Source organism: Galeopterus variegatus, unplaced genomic scaffold (genome assembly GCF_000696425.1).
Source record: "Galeopterus variegatus unplaced genomic scaffold, G_variegatus-3.0.2 Scaffold1032, whole genome shotgun sequence".
Taxonomy (NCBI): domain Eukaryota; kingdom Metazoa; phylum Chordata; class Mammalia; order Dermoptera; family Cynocephalidae; genus Galeopterus; species Galeopterus variegatus.
This window is the reverse complement of record NW_007727143.1, coordinates 55,373-78,041: the sequence shown is the minus strand read 5'-3', so window position 1 is coordinate 78,041 and position 22,669 is coordinate 55,373. Positions and strand designations below refer to the sequence as shown.

General features: G+C 48.3%; 1 long non-coding RNA gene across 1 annotated transcript; it reads left to right on the top strand.

The window, feature by feature from the left end:
* Positions 1–7,846: 7,846 nt before the first annotated feature.
* On the top strand, positions 7,847–9,109 carry LOC103591792. Its single transcript, XR_550614.1, has 2 exons — positions 7,847–7,889; positions 8,711–9,109. It is a non-coding gene; the product is annotated as an uncharacterized LOC103591792 (long non-coding RNA).
* Positions 9,110–22,669: the final 13,560 nt, after the last annotated feature.

Genomic DNA, 22,669 nt, shown 5'->3' with positions numbered 1-22,669 from the left:
GCCCTAATTTACCAAAAAAGCGAAGTCCGTAATGAAAGATAACAGAGAGGGAGCAGCAGCTGGAACATTCCAACCCCCAATCGTGGAGGAGGTCGGCATACAACCATCTTATGCTGGGCTGACAGGCCACGCTTATCCGAAAGGGAAAATTTAACTTCAGGGCGGGCTTCGTTGTACATCTGAGGCCCTAATAATGATCATTATGCTGTCAGCATACAAGATGTGATTCAAAATAATTCTCCTCCTAAAAGTCACAGTCTACCCGTTTCCTGGTCCTTCCTTGGTTCCTCCGCCCTGTGGCCTCCCACACTCAGCAAGCCTTTCCTTTTCCCCACCCCATTTGCCAAGGGATGGCAGCCACAGGACGACATATGGAGGTCTCATCACTGGGGTGGTTTGTAACTGGGATGGAATTGGTCGCCTGGTGGTAGCAGCTCCCCTTCCTGTCCTGGCCTTCCTCTGCCCCTGTACACTTTGGAGGGAGCACAGAATAGCTTCCATGTTTAAAAAACATTTGCACCATTAATAGACTGAAACTCTGCAAGACAATAGTTCTACTTAAAACGTGTTAAGGAATTCCCATTCTCGGATCTTAACAAGATCAGAAAACCTCTGTTTACTACAAGAATTGTTTCAGAAAGGGAAGTGAAATCTGGTGCATGAAAAATGCCATTTCTATCTGCTCTTAAGATAGTAATTTTGCAGCCATATGCCATGTGTATTTCATCATAGAAAGACAGTACAGTAGTGCACTGGGGCCAGAACTGCTGCTGCTGCTGCCGCCGCCACCACCACTGATGAAGATGCCGCCTCCACCACCTCCTTCTGTTGCTTGGATAAAGTTGAGGCATGTGGCACTGTTGTGAGATTCTTAGAAGATCCAAGCAAGTCTTCCTGGCTGGGACCCTACAACTTGGTTTGCACAATATGGCTCTAAATTCTAGCTCCTCTGGGTGCTGGGAAACTTCTCTTTGGAAGACACACACAGGAAGGACTTAGATACCTTCTGAAATGGATGGGACAAAGAAAACTTGGGGACTCCCCACTCCCGTTCTGTTGCTTGGAAGATCATTTCAAATTAAAAGATGAAGTGACTTCTACTTATGGGGAAGCAGGGAGTGTCTAGAGACCTGTATTTCAGTCTTGGTTGCCCTACTTCCTCACTATGGGAACCACAATAATTTACTGAACCTTTTTGAGACTCAGTTTCCTCATCTATGAAATGGGAATAATAATAATAGGGCCACACAGAGCTGTTGCAAAGGTTAATTAGGGGAGATGCTGTGCAGTAGGAGCTGTTCCTTTGCACAGAACCTGTTTTCCACTTCACTACAGCTCCCAGTAATCCCTTCCTGCCTCCCCATCTGCACCCTAGGAGAGGGTACAAGGTAAAAGGCAGATCTATGTTCCAGTCTTGACCCCACCACTTATTTCTGTGGCTCCTTGGACAGGAGATCTGGAATCCGTGTTACACATGATGACCAGGGCCACTCTTGCAATTCTTCAGCTGCAGCAGTGGAGACACAAGCTACTTTTGCTTCCATCACATCCAGAACCTTATTTTAGATGCCACCTTTGCCTGAATCTCTGGGTCAGCTGCAGCAGTGGAGACACAAGCTACTTTTGCTTCCATCACATCCAGAACCTTATTTTATCAGCACCGCACTCTACCGAGTGAGCCACGGGCCGGCCCTATCAGAACCTTATTTTAGATGCCACCTTTGCCTGAATCTCTGGGCTGCTTCAGCCACAGTCCAGATGAGAGTGTCCCCATCTTGCCTCCTGCTCCAGGCCCCTGGAGAGGCCACGTTAGCAGCTTGGAAGTATGGAATTCACCTGCATCACAGTGGGGAATGGCACTTTTTATGTACGCAGGTTCCTGAGCTCTATCCTAGATCTACTGCTTCTGAATGCCAGGGGCCAGGGCCTAGGAACCTTTAGGTGTAACAAGCCATCTGAGGGAGCAGATGCATACAAACATTAGCAATTTTGGCCTTCTGGTGCCTCAGACTCTGCAGATCATTTCCTAACCCTGGACAGCCCCATTATGTCACACCAGAACCAGTGGTCTTCCCCATTATCTCACACCAGAACTTGCTCTCTGCCTGCCCAATCTGGAGGTCTTGACCTGGCCCTGGTACTCCCTGACTTAAAATTATTCAGGGGTTTCCTATCGCCTGCAGGATCAAGTCTGACAAAGCATTCAAAGCCTCTCTCTCCAGCCTCAGATCTCCTGCCACTCCCCTTCCCACAGGGAAAATTACAATTAAACTTATATTATGCTCAGGTTCCTGAATGTTCCATAAGTTTACATGTCTCTAGGCTTCTATAGACACAGTACCCTCCACCAGAATGACCTTTCCCCTCTTCTACTCTTCCTTCAAGTTCTTGGCTAACATGTTACTTCTTCTGGGAAGCCTTCCCAGATGTTCCCAGGTAGTGCTGACTACTTCCTCCTCTGCCCCTGTACACTTCCCAGATATATCACCTATGACCTATAATTGCCTTTATTTGCAAAAGTGTTTCTGCCCCCCTAGACCTTGAAGGACTTACATTTTATTCATTTAAGATTTCAAACCTTTATCAGGGCTGATAAGGCCTTGCATGACTGGCTCCCACCCACCTCGCCACCCTGTTTCCTACCGATCTCTGCTCCACCCACTTTGCCCAGTGACAATGGCCTTCAGACTGTTCCCAAGCTCACCCAGCACCTTCCTGATCCTGAGCCTTTGTTCCTGTAGTGCCCTTTGCCTGGAATGCCCTCCCCTCCATCTTTCCAAGATCAAGGCTGACTCCCTCTTGACATCCAGATCTTTGCTCAAATGTCACGTCTTCAAGAGCCTTTCCCTGGCCAGTCAATCAAAAGTAGTCCCCCTTCCCTAATTCTCTCATAATACCATATTTTCTTCCCTTTGTAGCACTTAACATGAGCTATAGTTCATTCACTTTAAAAATCAGTCTTTTTGATACAATAAAGTGCATCTATTTAGGGTGTACAGTTAGTTTTGACAAACACCTATGTATACACCATGCCACTCAAGATATAGAGTATCTCCATAACCTGTAAAATTTTCCTGATTCCTCTTTCCAGTCAATATTCCCCCTTCCCATGGCCAGCCCCAGTCAATCACTGCTCTGCTTTGTGTCTGCAGAGCTTAGTTTTACTTGTTCTAGAACTTCATTTAAATGTAAAGATATGCTATGTACTCTTCTGTCTGGCTTCTTTCACTCAGCATGTTTATGAGGTTCATTTATGTTGTAGCATTTGTCAGTATTTTGCTCCTTTCTATTTCTGAGTAATAAGCCATTGAATGAATATGCCACAATTTATCTGTTGACCTGTTGATGGACACCTGTGCTATTTCCAGTTTGGGGCTATTATGGATAAAGCTGCTCTGACAATTTATGCAAAAATCTTTGTGTGGGGCCAGCCCAGTGGCACACTGAAGAGTGCGCCACTTGGGAGCGCGGCGGCGCTCCCGCCGAGGGTTCGGATCCCATGTGGAGACCGGTTCCCACTCACTGGCTGAGCGCGGTGCAGATGCAACACTAAGGGTTGCGATCCCGTTGCCAGTCCCTGGTACGGGCACGACACCGAGGGTTGCGATCCCGTTACCGGTCAGTAAAAAAGACAAAAAGGGAAAGAAAAAAAAAAAATCTTTGTGTGGATGTACATTTTCATTTCTTTGGGGTAAATACCTATAATGGAGATTGCTGGGCAAATGTAAATGTATGTTTAATTTATAAGAAACCATCAAACTTGGGGCCGGCCCAGTGGCGCACTGCTACAGTGCGCCGCTTGGGAGCGCGGTGGCGTTCCCGCCGAGGGTTCAGATACCACATACAGACCGGTTCCCGCTCACTGGCTGAGCAAGGTGCGGGCGCAACACCGAGGGTTGCGATCCCGTTGCTGGTCCCGGTCCAGTACGGGCGCGACACTGAGGGTTGCGATCCGTTGCCGGACACGAAAAAAGACAAAAAGGAAAAAAAAAAAAAAAAAGAAACCATCAAACTTTTTTCCAAAGTGATTGTTCCAGTTTACACTCCTACCAGCAGTGTATGAGAGGACTTCAAAATGTTTGTGAAGAAATGGAATTAAAAAATAAAAATATAAAATATAAACCTTATTTCTCAACATAAGCTTCATCAAGCACTTTAATAGGAATGATACCAGCCATTTAGTACATCCCTAAAGAACTGAGGGTCCTGGGAATTCAACCATGTTAATGCAGTCTGTTTTACATTTTTTACTGAAGGAAAGTAGGTGCTCTTTAAAGATTTTTTAAGGTTAGGAACAAAAAGAAATCAGAAAGAGCCAAATCAGGAATGTAAGGTGGGTGCCTAAAGATTTCCATTGAAACTCTCACAAAATTGCACTTGTTTGATGAGAGGAATGAGCAGGAGCATTGTCGTGGTGGAGAAGGACTCTCTGGTGAGGCTTTCCCAGGTGTTGTTCTGCTAAAGCTCTGCTAACTTTCTCAAAATGCTCTCACGATAAGCAGATGTTATTTGTTCTTTGGCCCTCCAGAAAGTCAACAAACAAAATGCCTTGTGTATCCCAAAAATTATTGCCACAACTTTTGCTTTTGACCAGTCCATTTTTGCTTTGACTCTTGGTAGCCACAGCTTTGATTGTGCTTTGTCTTCAGGACCCTACTGGTAAAGCCATATTTCATCTCATTATGATTCTTCTAAGAAATGCTTCAGGATTTCAATCCGACTTGTTTAAAATCTCCATTGAAAGCTCTGCTCTTGTCTGCAGCTGACCTGGAAACAAGAGTTTTGGCACCCATCAACCATAAAGTTTGCTCACCTTTTTTTTTTTTTTTTTGGTGGCTAGCCAGTATAGGGACCTGAACCTTTGATGCTGGTGTTATCAGCACCATGCTCTACCAAGTGAACTAACTGGCCAGGCTGCGCCTTTAATTTTTCAGTCAGAATTGTATAAACTGCAAGGGTTTGGATCCCTACTCAGGCAGGCAACCAAAAAAAATTGAATTGAATTGTGTAAGCTGAACCAGTTGAGATGTCTATGGTGTTGGCTATTGTTTCTGCTGTTAGTCATCAGTCCTCTTCAATTAGGGTATGAACAAGGTTAGCTTCTTCCTTGCAAATTGAAGTACATGGTCTGCTGCTATGGGCTTCATCTTCAACATTGTCTCATCCCTTCTTAAAATGAGTTATCCATTTATAAACTGATGATTTCTTTGGGACGTTGTCCCCATAAACCTTTCGTAAAGCATCAATGATTTCACCATTTTTCCATCCAAGCTTCATTATAAATTTGATAGTTGTTCTTGCTTCAATTTTAGCAGAATTTATGTTGCTCTGATGGGGGCTCTTTTCAAACTAATGTCTTATTCTTCTTAGTGTCTTGAACTAGATCCTGTTGAGACATGTTATAACAAGTTACTACAAGTTTATCTTGGTGCAAAAAAATTTTGAAATATATGTATAGTTGTTTTTGTAATACACATTTTCCATGAACCCTCATATGAGAGTTCCAATTGTTCCAAATCCTCACCAACACTTTTTATTACCAGTCTTTTAAAGGGGCAGCTGGCCAGTACAAGGATTGAACCCTGGACCTTGGTGTTATCAGCACCATGCTCTAACCAAGGGTTTTGCCATTCTAATGGTATGTGATGTTATCTCATTGTTTTTAATTTACATTTTCCTAATGACTAATGATGCTGAGAAACTTTTCATGTGCTTATTGTATATTTGTATATCTTTTTAAAAAAGTATTTGTTAAAACCTTTTGCCCATATTTTAACTTGGTTGTTTGTATTATTGCTGTTATAAGATTTCTTTATATGTTCTAGATACAATGAAAAATATGTGTTGCAAAACTTTCTTCTAGCATGTGACTTTTCATTTTCTTAATGCTGTCTTTTTTTCCCCTTTCATGATTAGTTCTTTCTATGATCTCTGCCTACACCAAGGTCATGAAGGTATTCTTCTATTCTTCTAGGAGTTTTATAGTTTTTATTCTTTAAAAATGTTTAGTTCTTTGATCCATTTTGAGTATGGTATGTAGGGATTGAGATGCATTGTTTTCCATATGGATATCCAGTTATTCCAATACCATTTGTTGAAAGGTCTATCACATCACCTGTAGTTATTTAAATTTTGTTTCCTTTTCTTTAATTATTATTGGTGTCTCCCACTAGTCCATAAGTTCCATATATTTGTTTTAATTTAATCTCGGCTCTTCTCCATCCCTGCTACCTCCTTGCAGGTAGAGAAAGCAGAGAAAGGCTTACTGGCAAGTTAATTCAAGACACTATCCCAGGGAACAGGAGCAGGGGACTGAGGAGAGTGAAATAGGACGGTGTGAAAGCCAGTACGATGGGATGTATGGAGCTGGCCACCACTGTGGGCAACTGCGACTAGATCCAGCTGGGACATTATTACAAAGGTTACAGATGGAGAGATGCATAGGGTAAGCTATGCAGGAAGGGGCACAGAGCTTCCATGCCCTCTCCAGGCATGCCACCCTGCAGGAATCTCAATCTGTTCTCCAGAAACTTCCTGAACCCTGTGCTCCTGGGTTTTTATGGAAGCTTTGTTATGAAGGCATGACTGAAGCATGGACAAACATGTAGAAACATGACTGGACAAAAAGGGTATTATCTAATGCTAACAGACTGAATGGGGAAGCCCAGCAAGGCCTGTTTGTTCAGGTTCTTCTTGACCTCTCTGTGCAGCATTCCTTTCTCCCGGCGATGGGGCAGGGCCCCTCGTGAAATGGATGCTTTATTACCTACAATCAGACAAGGCAGGTCAGAAGATTTCTTTATGTCCAGTTCCAAAACAGAAGGGCAGGGGAAGATTAGAGTCCTGCCTTGGGGAGCCAGAAACTGAACGATAACCTATATATATATATCATAGTATCTCACTGGTAAATGGCTAAACTATGGTACATCCATACAAAAAGGAATAAAAAGGGATGAACTATTGATAATACATGCAATGACATAGAGGGACCTCAAGGGCCTTATTCTTAGTGGAAAAATTCATATGCATAACATTGTCAAAATGACAAAATTACGGAGATGGAGAACAGATTAATGGTTGCCAGGGACGGAGGTATGAAGTGGGAGCGAATGTGTATATAGAGGTGGCACTAGAGAGTTATTTTGTGATGATGTAACAGCTATCTGTCTTTACTATGCTGGTAGTTACATGAATCTACACATGGGATAAAAGTACATAGAAATATGCACACACCCCCACACACAAATGCATGTAGGTGAAAACTAAGTAAGGTCTGTAGTATAGTTAGTAATAATGTACCAATGTCAATTTCCTGGTTTTGATATTGTACTACAGGGGCAGGCCAGTTAGCTCAGTTGGTTAGAGTGCTGCCTTATAACACCAGGGTTAAGGGTTGAAGATTTCTGTGCCAGCTGCCAAAAAGAAAAAGATATTGTACTACAGCTATTTATAATACGTCACCAAGGGGGGCCCTGGGGAAAGGGTACAGAAGACTATTATTTTTGCAACTACTTGTGAGTCTATAATTATTTCAAAATTAAAAGTTTAGAAGTTACTTAAGGATGAGTATACTAATTATCCTAATAGGGTCATCAGGTATTGTACCCAGGGATTGATATTCAATTCTGTACCCCACAAATATGTATAATCAATTATGTTTCAATTTTTTTTTTTTTTTTTTTTTGTCATTTTTCGTGACTGGTAATGGGATCGCAACCCTCGGTGTCACGCCTGCACCGCGCTCAACCAGTGAGTGGACCGGTCTCTATATGGGATCCGAACCCTTGGCGGGAGTGCCGCTGCACTCCCAAGCGCCACACTCTACTGAGTGCGCCACCGGGCTGGCCCATGTTTCAATTTTAAAAAGTTTAGAAATAAAACTCTAGCAGGTGGGTAAAAAAGTTTTTTTTTTTTTTTAAATTGGAGAAATTTGCAAATGATTGGGTATTAGATAACATTTGGGAATTATTATCAACTTTCTTAGGTGTGATAATGTATGCTTATCACATGTCCACATTCTCAGGTGATGTATGTTGAAGTTTTAGAGGTGAAGTGTCAAAGTATCTGCAACTTACTTGCAAATGGTTTAGCAAATACATGCCCGTGTATATACGTCATCTTAAAATATGGCAAAATGCAAACAATTGTTGAATCTAGGTGGTAGATTTATATGTGTTCATTGTATTAGCATTTTAACTTTATATTTGAAAATTTTCATAATAAAAAGTTGAAACAAAAAAAGTAATAAACCACTGATATGTACAACAATATAGATAATCCCAAAAGCATTATGGTAAGTGAAAGAAACTAGACTCAAAAGGCTACACACTGTAAGATTCCATTTATATGACATTCTGGAAAAGGAGAAACTATAGGGACAGAAATCAGATCAGTGGTTGCCAGTGTCTGGGGATGGGGAGAGGAGGTAATTGTTAAAGAGCAACAGGAAAATTTTGAAGGTGATGAAAATGTTCTATACTTTGATTGTAATGATGGTTACACAACTGTATGTTTTTGCCAAAACTCATAGAACTATATACTAAAAAAGGTGAATTTTAATGTACATAAGTTATACCTTAAAGAAAAAGAGAAAGAATCATGTGAAGAACCATTAAAAAACAAATTATGTGAGGGTAAGGATCTTACCTATCTTAGGCTTGTTTGTTGTTCTTCTAACACTTCTTTTTTCCCAAATAACACTGTGTTTCAGGGACCCTCTGGCTGTGCAGTACTGTGTCTTGGTAAAGGGCAGATGCTCAATGGGTACTTGTTGAAAGAGTGATCTCACTGGTCTCACTCACATGGGACTTGACATATTTCCTGCTGCATCCTCTGGAACAGCCTCGATGTCCTGTACCATGGTGCTATCTGAGTTGAGGGAGCTCTGTCAGCGATCTTAGGGACCAGCAACAGCTCCAGGAAGCAGCACCTGGCTGCATCAACAGAGGCCCAGGTGAAGTTGTTTACCTTTCTCCGGAGACATGTAAATCACTAAATTTCCTTCCCCATACTGCAAAAACTAGTTCATTTTAAAAAGAAGAAAGAAGTTGGTAATTTCCTTTCAAACCTAAAATGCTAAATAAATACAACACTTTGTTTTACAACATAATAATAACTACTATTTATTAGGAGCTTTCTCAGTGTCAGGTCCTTATACAGGCACCATGTTATACTCACAGCACTTGCACAAAGTAGCTATTGTTAGCCCCATTGTGCAGGTGAGGAAGCTGAGGCTTAAAGGTGAAGTAACTTGCCGTTGGCCACATCCTGGGGTGCTCTGACAGCAGATCCTGATGTTATACTCACAGCACTTGCACAAAGTAGCTATTGTTAGCCCCATTGTGCAGGTGAGGAAGATGAGGCTTAAAGGTGAAGTAACTTGCCGTTGGCCACATCCTGGGGTGCTCTGACAGCAGATCCTGCACTTACCTGCCCCACCATGTGGCCTCTGGAAGAGCCCTCCTTGTCCCCTTCCCTGGGGACAGTCTTTATGTAGAGTCACTGCAGGTCCAGCTGCACCATGCAGGCCACAGACGTCTCTTCCTCTGGCACAGAATGGGAATGTTCTCTCTGCAGTGGGCTGAGTGGCCGTATATCTAGGTCAAAATGGGGAGGAAAGAGAGGGAAGAGGGTGAGGGAAGGAAAGGGAAGGGGAGAGCATCAGAAAACCCCAGATGCTTTTTCTAGCTTTTTTAAAAAAACAGGCATTAGGGAACACAAATTTTTATCACAGTCTGTTTCATTAGAAAGGAGAAGGGAGAAGGGGAACAGCAGGTCGTGGAGGGAGAAAAGGGCATCCATTCAGACCGCTGCACTGGGTCTGGGGTCCAATGATAATGACAATAGAGATGGCGACGATGGCAACAATGATAGCCGACACTGTGCCCGGTGCTGTGCTAAGCTCTCCACACCAGTGATCTCAGGTAACCTCAGTAACTCTACAGGTTAAGTATCATCACCATCATCCCCATTTCAGATTAGAAAACTGAGGCCCAGAAAGTACACCAAATCACACATTTTCATATGTGACAGTACTCGTATATAAATATATTGAATGAGGTCAGGAAGGACACATTAAACAACAATAGCAAGTACCTGAGGGGAGTGAGTGTGATAAAAGTGGGGCGCTTTAGCTTTTTATTGTATTGTGTAATATTTTTTTACAATGGGAATGTGTAAGCATGAGTGTAATTTTTAAGTGGGTGGTGCTAAAGACTGCGTCCAAGGATCCCATAAATAATCTGGAGCCGCGTCTCACAGACTGCAGATCCTAGGCCTTAACCATCAGGCTGCACAGCCTTTCGAAAAGAGCCTGGTGCCTGACCCCCACTTGCTGATGGTAGAAGAGGAGGAGGAAACGACTTGCCCCATGCCGCTTCCCTGGGTCTCCCCGGGGGCTGGGCTTTCGGGGAGCCCATTGCTGGGTGTCCAGCCCCGGAGCCCGCCCACTGTAGCGGAGCCGACTCCCGGCCAATCAGACACGGGTGATGCCACTCTGGAGATGAGAGTGGCAGGAAATCAAGGTCAAAGCCCCGGACACAATGGGGCCATTGTCGGTCTCCAGTCAGTTGACTTTCAAGCAGCAGTTCCCCATTCACCCTCTCTCCTCCCCCATTTCCCCCGCGCCCGGCCAGTAAGTCTCCCAAACCTATTGCCTCCTTATTAGCCTCCGCCTGAAGGAAGCTGCGTTCTGGAACCTACCCGAGACCCTAGAGACTGGGCCGCCCCTTGCATTGTCTTTTATGCCCACCAGGTGGCGATAGAGCTCCACATTTCTGAGGGCGGGGAGGGAGGCAAGGGACCGGCTGCTCAAGCACTGATCAGGGCGTGGGGAACCCAGCCCTTCCTGTTTTATCCAAGAGAAACAAAAAACGAAGTCAGATTATTCTTTCCCTAACCTTTTACTCTGAGGTCACCGGGATCTGGAATCTCAGGGGCTCTTCCCTCAATAATCGGCAAAATCGCCGTGGACTGCAGCACTTTTCTTTGACCAAGAGGAAAACCGAGGGGAAACCTCTTAACTCAGCAAGTCACAGCAGGTAGAACCCTGACTGCCTCTGTGGTCTGGATTAATCAACCGGCTGATTGATCGGTTGTATGAATGTATAAATGTCATTTCTGAAAGGTCTTCCAGTCTAAATTGTGTCCTCCCTGTTGTTCTCCATAAGAGCCCGCTGTATTTCTCCTTCTTTCCCTGTATGGCAATTTGTAACTGGACATGTATTTGCTTGATTATTTCCCACTAGAATAGACTCTGTGAGAGCAGGGACTGAGTCTGTTTTGGTTCACCAATGTGTGCGTAGTGTCTAGTACAGTATCTGGCACACAGTGGGTGTTCAGTAAATATCTGTCAACATAATGAATGAATGAGTGCTCTATTGAGCAATGGGGGTGGAGGTGGGCTTCAGATTCCTGAGAATTCAGCATGAAAGAATACAGGTAGAACCTGGACCCATTTAGCAGGCTGCCCCTGGCCCAGACCATCAAATTAGAGAGGCATGCCCAGACACAGAAGAGCTTCAGGGTTAAGACATCTGATCTGGGCTCTGGCCATCTGGCTTCACAATCTCACCTCCAACCTTCATGTGCTGGGCAACTCTGCACACACCCACCTTTCTAAAGGAGAGTTTTAGACTCCTCCTCTGTGAAATGGGGATAAAAATGGCATCTATCTTTTAAGGCCATGGTGCGGGTTCTGAGAGATACTCATAATGCATAGAAGGTGCTTGGCACAAGGCCTGGAACACAGTAAGAACTCAGTGAATATTGCTCATTATTATTATTGCTGCTACTGCTGCTGTTATTAGGGAAGGAACTTTCACTGAGACTGTAGCCCAAGTGCGCAAGGCAGGTGCCAGCTGAGGTGAGGAGTCCGGGGCTCAGAGAGCAGTTCTATTGGTACCTTCCCAATAGCAGTTCTTGCTTGGTTTCTTCTGTGAACTGGTCCAGGAAGCTGAGGCTGCTGGGGCTGTTCCTCTCTCCTGGTGGCAGGTCTTACCATCTCGTCGGAGAACAAATTTGTCTCAGTCGGAGAACAGATTTGTCTCAGTTACAGTCACCACTGGGGATACCCTCCTGCTGCCTCTCAGCCTCCCTGGGATACTGTGGGTCCAGGCAAGCCTACCAGTTCATTCACTTGTTTGAAATGCACGTCAAGTGCTGTACCAGGCCCTGGGGACAGTGGTGAGCATAGTCATTTTGTCCCAGCTCACAAGAAGCAAGCGGGGATGGGGGTTGGGGGGCAGCGGTGATCAAAGTAACAGAAAACAGTGCATTGATTTTAACTGTGATAGGGGACAGGGCCTGGTCTGGAATATTCCCTGAGGAAGTGACTTGTTAGCTGGGAGCTGAAGAATGGGGAAGAGGAACTATCCAAGAAAATCCCTCTCTTAAAACAGCTACTCCTGGGGAACGCTGTGATGACCCGATGGAACCTCTGGCTCTTTCTTGGCCAGGCAAGTGGTCAGATCGGAGATGAAAAACAAATGCACTCCAAGTGCACAGGCTCCTCCTGGGACATGCTGCTCTCACTCATGTCACCTGGGCACATACCCCCACGATGTCAGGCCCCAACCCCAGCCCTGGTTAAGGAGGAAAAACCTTTTAGGAAAGTGGCCAGGAGAAGCCTGCCATAGGTTCAAAAAGACCTGGGATGGGGGGACCCTGGGCACTGAACCAGCCCCCTAAGTCAGCATTCCAGGTTGCTACTGCAAAGTGAGCAGAAAGCAACCCAGAGGCTCAGACACACTGGCCACCAGCATATCAGGGTAACTGGGAACATGGACTATGGAGTCAGGGTGTTGGGGACCAGCATTGCGGCTTGCCACCTTTGGCAAATTACTTAACTTAAGCCTCAGTTTTCTTGCCTCTAAAATGAGTACGATAATAATAATAGCATCAACCTCACTGGTGGTTTTCAGGATTTAGTGAGATAGTCTGTGAAACATCCTGGTACATAGCAGGCACTTGATGAACCTTAGTGTTATTATTATACATCCTTTTATTATCTCCTTTATTACAAGATTCTGCCAGTTCAGAGATGAGGAACCTTAGACTCAGAGAGGCTAAGTAACTTGCTTAGGGTGCCACAGCTAAAAAGCAGAGGAGTTGAGGTTTGAACCCAAGTTTCTTTGCCTCCAAAGCCTGAGCTCCTGGGAGGTGGTGGAAGGAATAGATTAGTGGCTGCCTGGGAAGAAACTGGGGTCCTATTAAATCATATTTTTGTAGATTCAATAGATGGGTGTAAATCTTTCTGGGGCTGAGAGTGGAGCGCATATCCTCTTTTTCTAATTGTGGGAGTTGGGCAGGGCTCCTGCTGGGTCCAGTCGTCTCAGGCATGGTGGGATCAGGACAGGCAGGAGTGGAGAGGGGGAAAGAACTACTTTGGACTTGGGGCACAGAGTCCCAGAGGCTTGGAGCTGTGCTGAGGCCACCCACAGAGCCCTGGCATGCCATCCTTGCCAGCCCAAGCTGCAAGTCTCCGCTCACCGGTAGCCTCAGAAGTTTGTGGTACTCCCTCCCTTACCCGCCTGGGACCCCTCCTTCCCTTCTCTCCTCCCTCATGAATGCAGTAATCCCAACTAACAAAAGCGACCATGGCTACTCCTCCGTGTTTGTGATGCCAAAGCTGGCAGTGCCATGCCCAGTCAGTGTGCCAAGCTGAGCTCAGGCCCCTTCCCAAGTGCCAGGGGGCCTGGGCCCTGCTGCTTGCCCCCCCCATATGAAAGCCCAAGGAGCCCTCACTTCTGAGACAATGGAATTAAACCACTATGGGGACGAGGGGGACAGTGAGAGTGGAGGCGCAGTAGTACCTTCCTGAGCCCGTCCTCCTTCCTCTTCAGTTCTGGAAGGGCTGGCTTGGAGGCTAAGCAGCCCTGGGCTTGAGAAGGGAGGCATCCAATGGCTGCAGAGTGCAGAAGATGCTGCCCTGGAGGCCTTGGGTTTGAGGAAGTGAGCTAGCATGATGGAGGAAGGGTGGTGCCAACCCAGCTTTGGCCACCTTCTGCAGCCTCTGGTGTCAGTCAGACTGAATATGAATCCTGACTCTACTACTTATAAACTGTGTGACCTTGGGAAGTCACTGAACTTTCTTGAGCCTCAGTTGCCTCATCTGTTAAATGGGATTAAACTCTCATGAGGTTTGCAGGGATTTAAAAAAATAATGAATGATGCTGATAACACCAAGGCCCCGGGTTCGGATCCCATATAGGGACGGCCGGTTCGCTCACTGGCTGAGCGTGGTGCTGACAACATCAAGTCAAGGGTTAAGATCCCCTTACCGGTCATCTTAAAATAATAATAATAATAATAATGAATGAAAAAGTCTCAAGCACAGGGCCTGACACAGAGCAAGCATTTGATAAATGATCTATTTTGCTGTGCTGGGGCTGCCATTACTGTTATTCCATGCAGAATTTGGCCAGCCTCCAGGGGAAGGTCAGCCAGGCCAGCTGGGGAGCTTTCTTCCCTGCCTGGTCCTGCTGATAATGAGATCAGGTCCTTGGGCCTGATACAGGAAGCTCAGAGGTCGTGGAAGGGAGAGTCTCTGTCCCCTGTGTCATTCCCATCTCTCCCCTCCACCTCATCAGAATGCAAGGTGTCCTGGCTGGCTTGTGAGGTGGGATGAGGCTCCTTAGCTGGAGGCAGCATGGTTTCTCCTCCTTTCCTCTCTCTGCTTCTCTGACTTTAACTTTTATCTTTGCCAGTGCCAAGACCTGCTTCCCTGTGCCAGGCAGAGGGGAAGAGAAAGGGGCCTGGAGGTGGGGTAAGGAGATAGAGGAGGTTCTCTAACGTGAAGGAGGCTATCTCTCGCTGTCTTTTTAATCTCAGGTTGAAATTAGTGGCATCAGGTAGTGTATTTAAGACATCTGTCCCCACCCCTTGCCATCTCATTAGGAAAAGAGCTGCCCTCAGGAGCATGATGCTGTTTGAATAGTAAAAGAATGGAGGCTTTAATGAATAAATACCAATTATTAAAAGACAATAGAGACCACTGTCCAGTTGGCCCCCTAACCCCTCATTTCCAGGACTGGGGGCTGCTGCTCCCCTATCCTGGCCTGCATCCTCCCCTTCTGCTGCAGCAGGCCAGGCTGGCCCTGGCGGAGCGCAGCAGTGCAGGCTTAGGAGCAGGCAGGGTCTGAAATCTTGCCCTTCAGCCCCTTCTGGAAATAGTGGCTTGAGCAGGAGTCTCTTGAGAACCAGGATCACTCCAAAGTCCTGTTCCTGAGGCAGGATCTTTCTGCTCCTTCTGCAGAAAGGGGCCTCTGGCTTCATTTCCATTCTCCTTCCTCTCCATCCCTACCTAGTTCTCCCAGAATCTGGACAGGGAAAAACTCTGGGCCTCCAGCCCTTGGCAGGTCTACAAAATCCCTGAGGATCTGGAATCCCCCAGTACAGCCAGGTCGGTAAGAGAGCAGGCTTGGCTGGCCCCTACAGCGAGCTCCCTGGGTGGAAGTCAACCCAACGTGTGGAGCCCCTAGAGCTCACTGATCTGAGCTGTGATTAGGCTGGAATGTTCCTGGTCCAGTTCGAAGTGGTGTTCATACGGAGACTTTGGGAGGGTCTGGCTGTCCCAGGTTCTTCAGGCTTGGAAACCCACAGGCCCTAAAACTCCCCACCTTTTAGGGCCTGTGATTTCTGGCATGTCCACCTATGGGCCTCTCATTGCTCACCCTTTCTCAGTAGCCCTCGAAGGGCTCAGGCTTCCCAGGGCCCTGCCCCTATGGCTCCTCTACCTAAATGCTTTCCCCTACCACCTGTCATCCCTCTGGTCTCATTAATTTCTTTTTTTTTTTTTTAAAGATGACCAGTAAGGGGATCTCAACCCTTGACTTGGTGTTGTCAGCACCACGCTCAGCCAGTGAGCAAACCGGCCATCCCTATATGGGATCCGAACCCGGGGCCTTGGCGTTATCAGCACCGCACTCTCCCGAGTGAGCCACAGGCCAGCCCTGGTCTCATTAATTTCTAATCTTTCTTCAAATCTCCCTTCCAGGAAGCCTTGCTGACCCCTCCCCTACTAAGGCTGGGTGGCTGCCCCTCTAGGTACCCTCTAAGTACTTGTACTTACTTCATCTGGCACTCATCATGCTCTCTCCAGAACACTTGCTTTGCAAGTCTCTCTGCAAATCTGTCCCCTCTCACCAGTGCAACTGCCCAAAGATAGGGATGGTGTCACCTCTGGGCCCTGGTACATAAGACCTGAATGTGGTAGGTACCCAATGAGTGGTGGTCACACAATTTAGAGTCCACAGTACTTGTGGCTGTGGGGTGAGGGACGGGCAAAGGAGACTCCTGCTCTCAAATGCTTTTCCCACACTTGAGGCTGCCCCTCCCCTCTCTGAGCCCTGGATGTTAGGCTCCTTCCCTCTCCAGTCAACCCCACCAACCTTCTCACAACCTGATAAGGGCCATGTGGGGTGGTAAAAGAGAGGAGTTAAGCGAGGGGCCACCTGCCATCTAAGGGACCTTGACCCAAGTTTCCTTTTCTTAACAGGATAATAACAGCACCTTCTTAGGTTGGCCAAAGGGACTGAACATGGTAATCCCCATAACATGCCCCTTTTCTTCCTGTGTCCACATGTCCACACTGAACAAGGGGCTACCCTCCTTCCCAAAGGCCTGTGATCTCCTCTGGAGAGAGGAGGGCTGCTTGGCCTGGCTCTCAATTAGCAGGAGTTCTGCACCTTTGTCCCCACCCAAACACCTCCCTAGGGTCACACCTCTTCACAATGCAGAAGCTATGGATGCTCTGGGACATATGGCTGTGATGTGTAGCGGAAGACCCTGGGACAAACAAGTGGCTTCAATGGCAGGTCCTCTGCCCACATAGTTGTGTTTGGCTTTGGACTCAGACGGCGCCTCTGGCTTCATGGGCCCAACCTCAGTCTTATGCTTACTGTCCGCCAGGTGCCGGGGGTGTGGGTAATCTCTACCCAGGCCTGAGGTGGGAGCAGAGGCAGATAGCCCAGGTGTCTGGGGAACTCAGCCATCACAAACATGGAATCTGAGAGAGGCGAGCAGCCACCTCCCTGCCCTGACATCTAGAAACCTCACTGCCCACCTTCAGGCCACTGTCCCCAAGGCCAGGAAGAAAATCTGTGTGGAGCAGAAGGAACTTGAGCAAGGGCAGAGGCCAGCATGACACCCACCCTTTCTCTCCAATGCCCCTCCTCTCCCAGCTCAGAGGCCTGGGAGTGGTATGTAGGAGGGAGGGAAGGTAAGAGCCCTGGAGGTAGACAGGCCTCGATTTTAATCCTAACTGGCTGTGTGTGACCTTGGGCAAGTGACATCATTTCCTTGAGCCTTATTTCCTAAATCATAAAATGGGGATAGCAACAGCATGTATCTCTTAGAGAGTTGTAAGGATGAAATAATTACATAGGATTAAATAACTAATTAATTAAAAATGATTAAGTTATTACTTAATATATGCATTTAGTTCAGGGTGTACATAGTAAGCAAACAATGAATGGTAGTATTCCTATTATTATCTGTCCCTTGCTATGTTCCCAACACCTACCCAGGATACCTTACTGCGGTCCAATCTAAGAGAGTCTGAATCTGTTTAACAATTACAACACCTTAAAGAGGAGCTCAATGAGCTCAGACAAGAGGAGAAAGGTACCCACCTGGTTCTGAGGCAGAGGCTGCAATCCCTTTCTGCACCCCACCCCCTGCCAGATGGTCCTGCTGCTGTCCTTACCTCTTCCACGTCCAAAAGCTTGGGGGAGGTCTTGCTGCATCTTCTGCGCGTGAGAGACTCAGACAGGTGGGCAGCCCTGCTACCCAAGGACCAAGGGCTCTGGCCTGAAGGCCATGGGATGCTCCAAAAACGAGAGAGCAGGAGTGGGGTGGGATAAATGCCTGCCCAGAAAAACGATAGCAAGGAGCATACCTTTGCTCAGTGCCATGCTTCTGGTTTTCCAAAAAGGATCCTCTCACTTTTCTCTCCATAGAGATAGCTCATGGGCAATGACACCAGTAACAGAAGGGGCCCCTTTCTCTGTGCTGGGGTCTCATGGGCAACCAAACCCAGCTTTGTAGCCACCCTGAATGTGGAGTGGCTGGCAAAGGGGAAAGGGGGAGGCTGAGAGACCCACATCCCCAAAGGCCTGGGCCACAGGAGGAAAACAAGGTATATAAAGCACTTCCCCAAGTCCCAGGCTATGGTCTAACTATGTGGATCAACTTGAGCGTTAACTCCCACCTCCAGCTGTCTCATCCACATCTGTAAAGAGAAGAGGAAGCAAAACTCAAGACCACAGCTGCCCAAGGTTGTAAGCTGCCTCATCTACCATAGGCGGCTGCTGGATAACCCATGGCATGGGCACAGTACTTGTGTGCCAGCTGGGGGGCCCTGGCATTCCCAGGTAGGCCACTCTGGAGTTCTCTCCAGTGAGACCAAGAGGCTATGCCCAGGGACTTAGGTCAGTTGATGGCCCTGGCAACACTGATGTTCCTTAAAACTGAGACCAGGGTCAAGCTCCCCACTTTGTACAGCATCCTCCCCCCCAGTCACCAGCTATGGGTTGTGTTGGTGTCCTGGTGAGGAGCTGGCCCTGCTATCGGGGGGAGTGGAGGGATCCTCAGCCTACTTTAAGCCAGTCAGTCCTGGGCCAGGCTGTGGCAGGCTGCCTCTTGCATTAGTACTGGTGTTTCCAGGGGAGACCTTCTTTCTGCCTCTGTCTTTACCAAAGCCAGGCAGGATCAGATGTCTGGAATGGCTGTTTTATTGGATGGGCCTCAGGCCCGAAACTCTGCTGCCCAGGCCCTGCCACTCTTGTGAGGGGTAAGGGTTGGGGAATTATCCTAGCCAGGCCTTGAAAATTAGAAGGCCTGAAAACCAGGGGAGTGGAGGCTGAGGGAGGGGGGCGGTGTGCAAATGTCGATGTGCCAAACCTCATCAGACCTCTCCTAGGGGCTCTTTTATTAAACATCCCAATCCCAGCTCCTCTCCCCATGGCTGATGGAGGACGGGAGGCTGGGACACAGTGGCCCCACAGCCTGAAACCCCACCCCTCAGCTGGCCTGGAAACTTCAGACACTGACCACGTGGGGCACTGCAGCCTCCTGCCACAATCAACAGGTGGCAGCAAAAGATGCCTGGCATCCTGAGAGAGGAGGATGTGCAGAGAGGCAGATTTCCTAGGTGTGGGAGGTGAGGGATAGGCAAGGAGGGGCCTTCTTGGGGATATGGGGTCATGTTTTAGGAGGAAGATAAGCACCAAACCAGGTTCTGCCAGGTATGTGTCCAGGTCCTGTCCCCTTTCACTGCTCCTCCCGTTCAGACTGCTTCTCCCTCTCTCTGCCCTCTTTACAGGTGCTAAAAGCATACTGTGATTCTCTTTATCATGGCTTATAACTCTCTACTCACAGGTGGTTTGATTTATGTCTGTGTCCTCTGTGGACCATGAGCACTCTTAGAATGGCAGAGGCTACACTCATCTTCATCGCTGTCTCCTCAGCACTTGGCACTCCCCCAGGCCTGGCACACAATAGGTGCTCAATACACATTTGGTGATGAATGAAATAAAGAATAACTTCCCCCATCAGACACTACGAGCTCTGGGAGGGTAGGGACTGTTTTTCGGGGTTTTTTTTGTATCCCCAACCCCTGGCCTGGTGCCTGGCACAAAGTAGGTACCCACTAAATTGTGTGGGATGGAACACTATTGGGATTAAAGTGGGCCAAGAGGAGCCTTTGCAGATGTGTTAATGACACTCTTGTCTCTCTCTCTTCCCACCTGAAGCAGTGAGGACACGGTCTTCTCTAGGTAGCTCTCCTGGGAACAAAGTGGTCCCCAGCTGGGCTAAGAGGGGGAGGGGCAGTGCTGACTGGAAGGGGGCAGGAGTGAGGTCTTAGGTGGGCTGAACTGGGTGTGCTCTCCAGGCAGGTTGTTCCTCTTGGGTGAATGGGAAAGCTCTGTGGGAGCCACGCTTGGTCAGTGCTCACCTCTGAGAAAATCTGAAGACGACCCAGGATGGCAGTATGGTAGGAGTCTAGGTCAGGGCCAGAGGCCATGGTCACATAGGCTGCTCACCCAACCCCATTCCCAGAGCCTCCTGAGGGTTGGGAGCCAGGGCTCCTGCAAGTTCCACTCTTTAGACCTAAGGTTCTTGTAGTCTTGTGAGGTTCTGGATTTCAGGCCACTCCTTGCCTTTGCAGAGCCAGGACATCTCAGACACATACCGGGAACTGAAGGTTAGAGGGAGCAGGGTGGGCTTGAAGTAGATTCCCTGCACTGTTATCAGAGCATGACTGCTGTGCCCTGGAGGTGAGGCTCCCCTCTGGGCTGCAATTGCTCAGGGCCTCTGACCATGGGGTCAATTGCTGGGACTACCTTGGATGTCTAAATGACCTGAGGAGGAGGTAGAGAGTCTCCTGGGACTCAGGTCCTGGATGATAAACAGATTTGATGTCTGGACCTTGCAACCCAGGCCCACATCTCAGAATGTGAAAGCCACTTAGGTTGTAAAGTGTCTTGTGTATACCCTGGTGGGCAGTAGGGTGCCCTCATTCAGGACCTTTCTCGAGAACCTCAAAGATTTGAGTGTTTATCTGACCAGCCGTGAATCAGAATAAGGACTTACTGACACAGACATCAGCCCTGGTACTCCCAGTGTGGAAATCTGTGCTGAATGTTAGAATTTGAGGCTAAAGCTTATGTGCAGCTTGAGATTTAATTTAACCTTAACTCTTGCTTTGAAGGTTGCAAAACCCCTCAAATCTAACTAAACCAAACCAAACCAAAATGGGTGATTAACTAGCAGCAAGTAGAGAGGTGCTGTTTCAAAGACTCCCTTTGAAACTAAACATAAACGTGACTTCCTTTTTACTCAATGGTAGATAGAGATTTTTGCCTAGAACGGATGCAGACTAGTGTATGGCTACACAAAGGACTTTCCTTTTTTTTTTTCTTTTTTTTTTTCTTTTTGAAACACAAAAGGTTTATCTTCAACTGGCAGTTTTAATAAAGGATCACTCGGGTTCCAAGGAACGGACATGGAAACAGCATCTCCTCAAATCGAAAGATCCCCAGCAGGGCCAAGGCCCGGGAGCAGGTACTCTGTCCTGAGCTGTCGGGGTATTAGGCGGTAGCGCCCAGAGACTTACCGAAATTATGGTCCTCACCAAGGGCTGACCCAGAGAGAGCTCTATACATGCAATTATAAACCCACTTTTTCTCGTCTTGTTTTCCTTTCAAGCCTAAAGCCAGATGTGGCCGCTGCAGTACTTGTGCCTGTGTCGCGGAGGCCCTGCTCAGGTCCGAGCAGGCAGAGGCCCACTCCAACAGGTGCGGAGTGTGTGCGCGCTGCCGGCCTGGGTCGCACAGCTGCTGGTGCGGGATCTCCCCTCACCCCACCCGCTGCACTGGCACGACTGGGACACCGAGGGCGCAGAGACCGGCCTGTGCACCGCCCACGGCCGCTTCAGAGGGGTCAGGGGATAAGTGAGGAACAGGGCTGCGTCTTCCTTCCCTCGTCCCCTCCTTAGATTCCAGCGTCCTCCATTCGCTGCGCCCCGGGTGCGGCCTACTCAATCACCGGCCCCGAAATCCGGGCGGCTGCGAGGACAGAGCAGGAGCTGCCGAAAGGGCCGCGGAGGGGCGGGAAGGGAGCGCGGTGAGCCCGCCGGGAATACCCTGTGTGCATTGAACGGGGCATGCGGGCGGCCCGGCCACCCGTGCGGGCGCTCGGCGGCTGCAACCCCTTCACTCCCAGGCTTGGGCGCACCAAGCGACCGAGCCGGCCTGAGGGTCGGGCTGGCAGTCACGGCCCGGCCAGGCTGCGGTGGCGGAGGGAAGCATCTTTCCTGGCCGACCTCTCTGGAGCGGTCTCCACGCACTCCAGCAGCCGAAGGGCGGGCGGGCACCCCATTCGCCCCCTGGCGGCGCAGGGGACACGTTGGGCGCCGCCGCCGCCGCCGCCGCCGCGAAATGAGCTGTCCACAGCAGCACTGGGCGCCGCCCGAGGTCACGCAAGAATCTGGCCGGGGGTGGGGAGTCGGGGAGACAGCGGGGAGGCAAGCCGCCTTCGGGAGGAATTGGGGAAGATGATGGAACAAAGCAACTACGAGCTTTGGGGGTTTCCCTTGGATCCACGTTCTCCAAATCCCGTGTGGACTTCCTCACTAGTGTGATGACTGACACCCAGGGACTTCATCCCCGAGTGATCCTCCCTCCCTTACCAATCTCCCTGGAAATAAAAGCCTCCTTGGAAATAAAAGCCTCCCTCTCATTCTCACCCTTTCTGGAAAATGTCCCTGTATCTCCTCCCCTCCTGCAGTGACCCGACAATGGCAGCCTTGGCTGGCCCAGCCACACCGGGCCTGCCACACCCCAGAGAACTCTGAGGCAGTGCCAGGAGGTTATTCATTCAAAACGGTCCCTTGAGTGCCCATTGGGAGCCTGGTACTGCCCTAGGTTTTATGTAAGGTAAAAGATCTGGACCTCTGGGTGCTTCTAATCTCAGAAGACAAACACACTCAGGAGACAACTGGCACAGTAAGTGGCCTGCTAGCAGAAGCCTCAGGTAAAGATATGGTAAGGATGGGCTGGAGCGTGAACACTGGAGCTATTAGAACTTGGTAAGTGGACAGGATTTGGAAATGGTGGTGGGAGGGAGAGGAGAGGGAGGGAGGGAGGGAGGGAAGGAGGGAAGGAGGGAG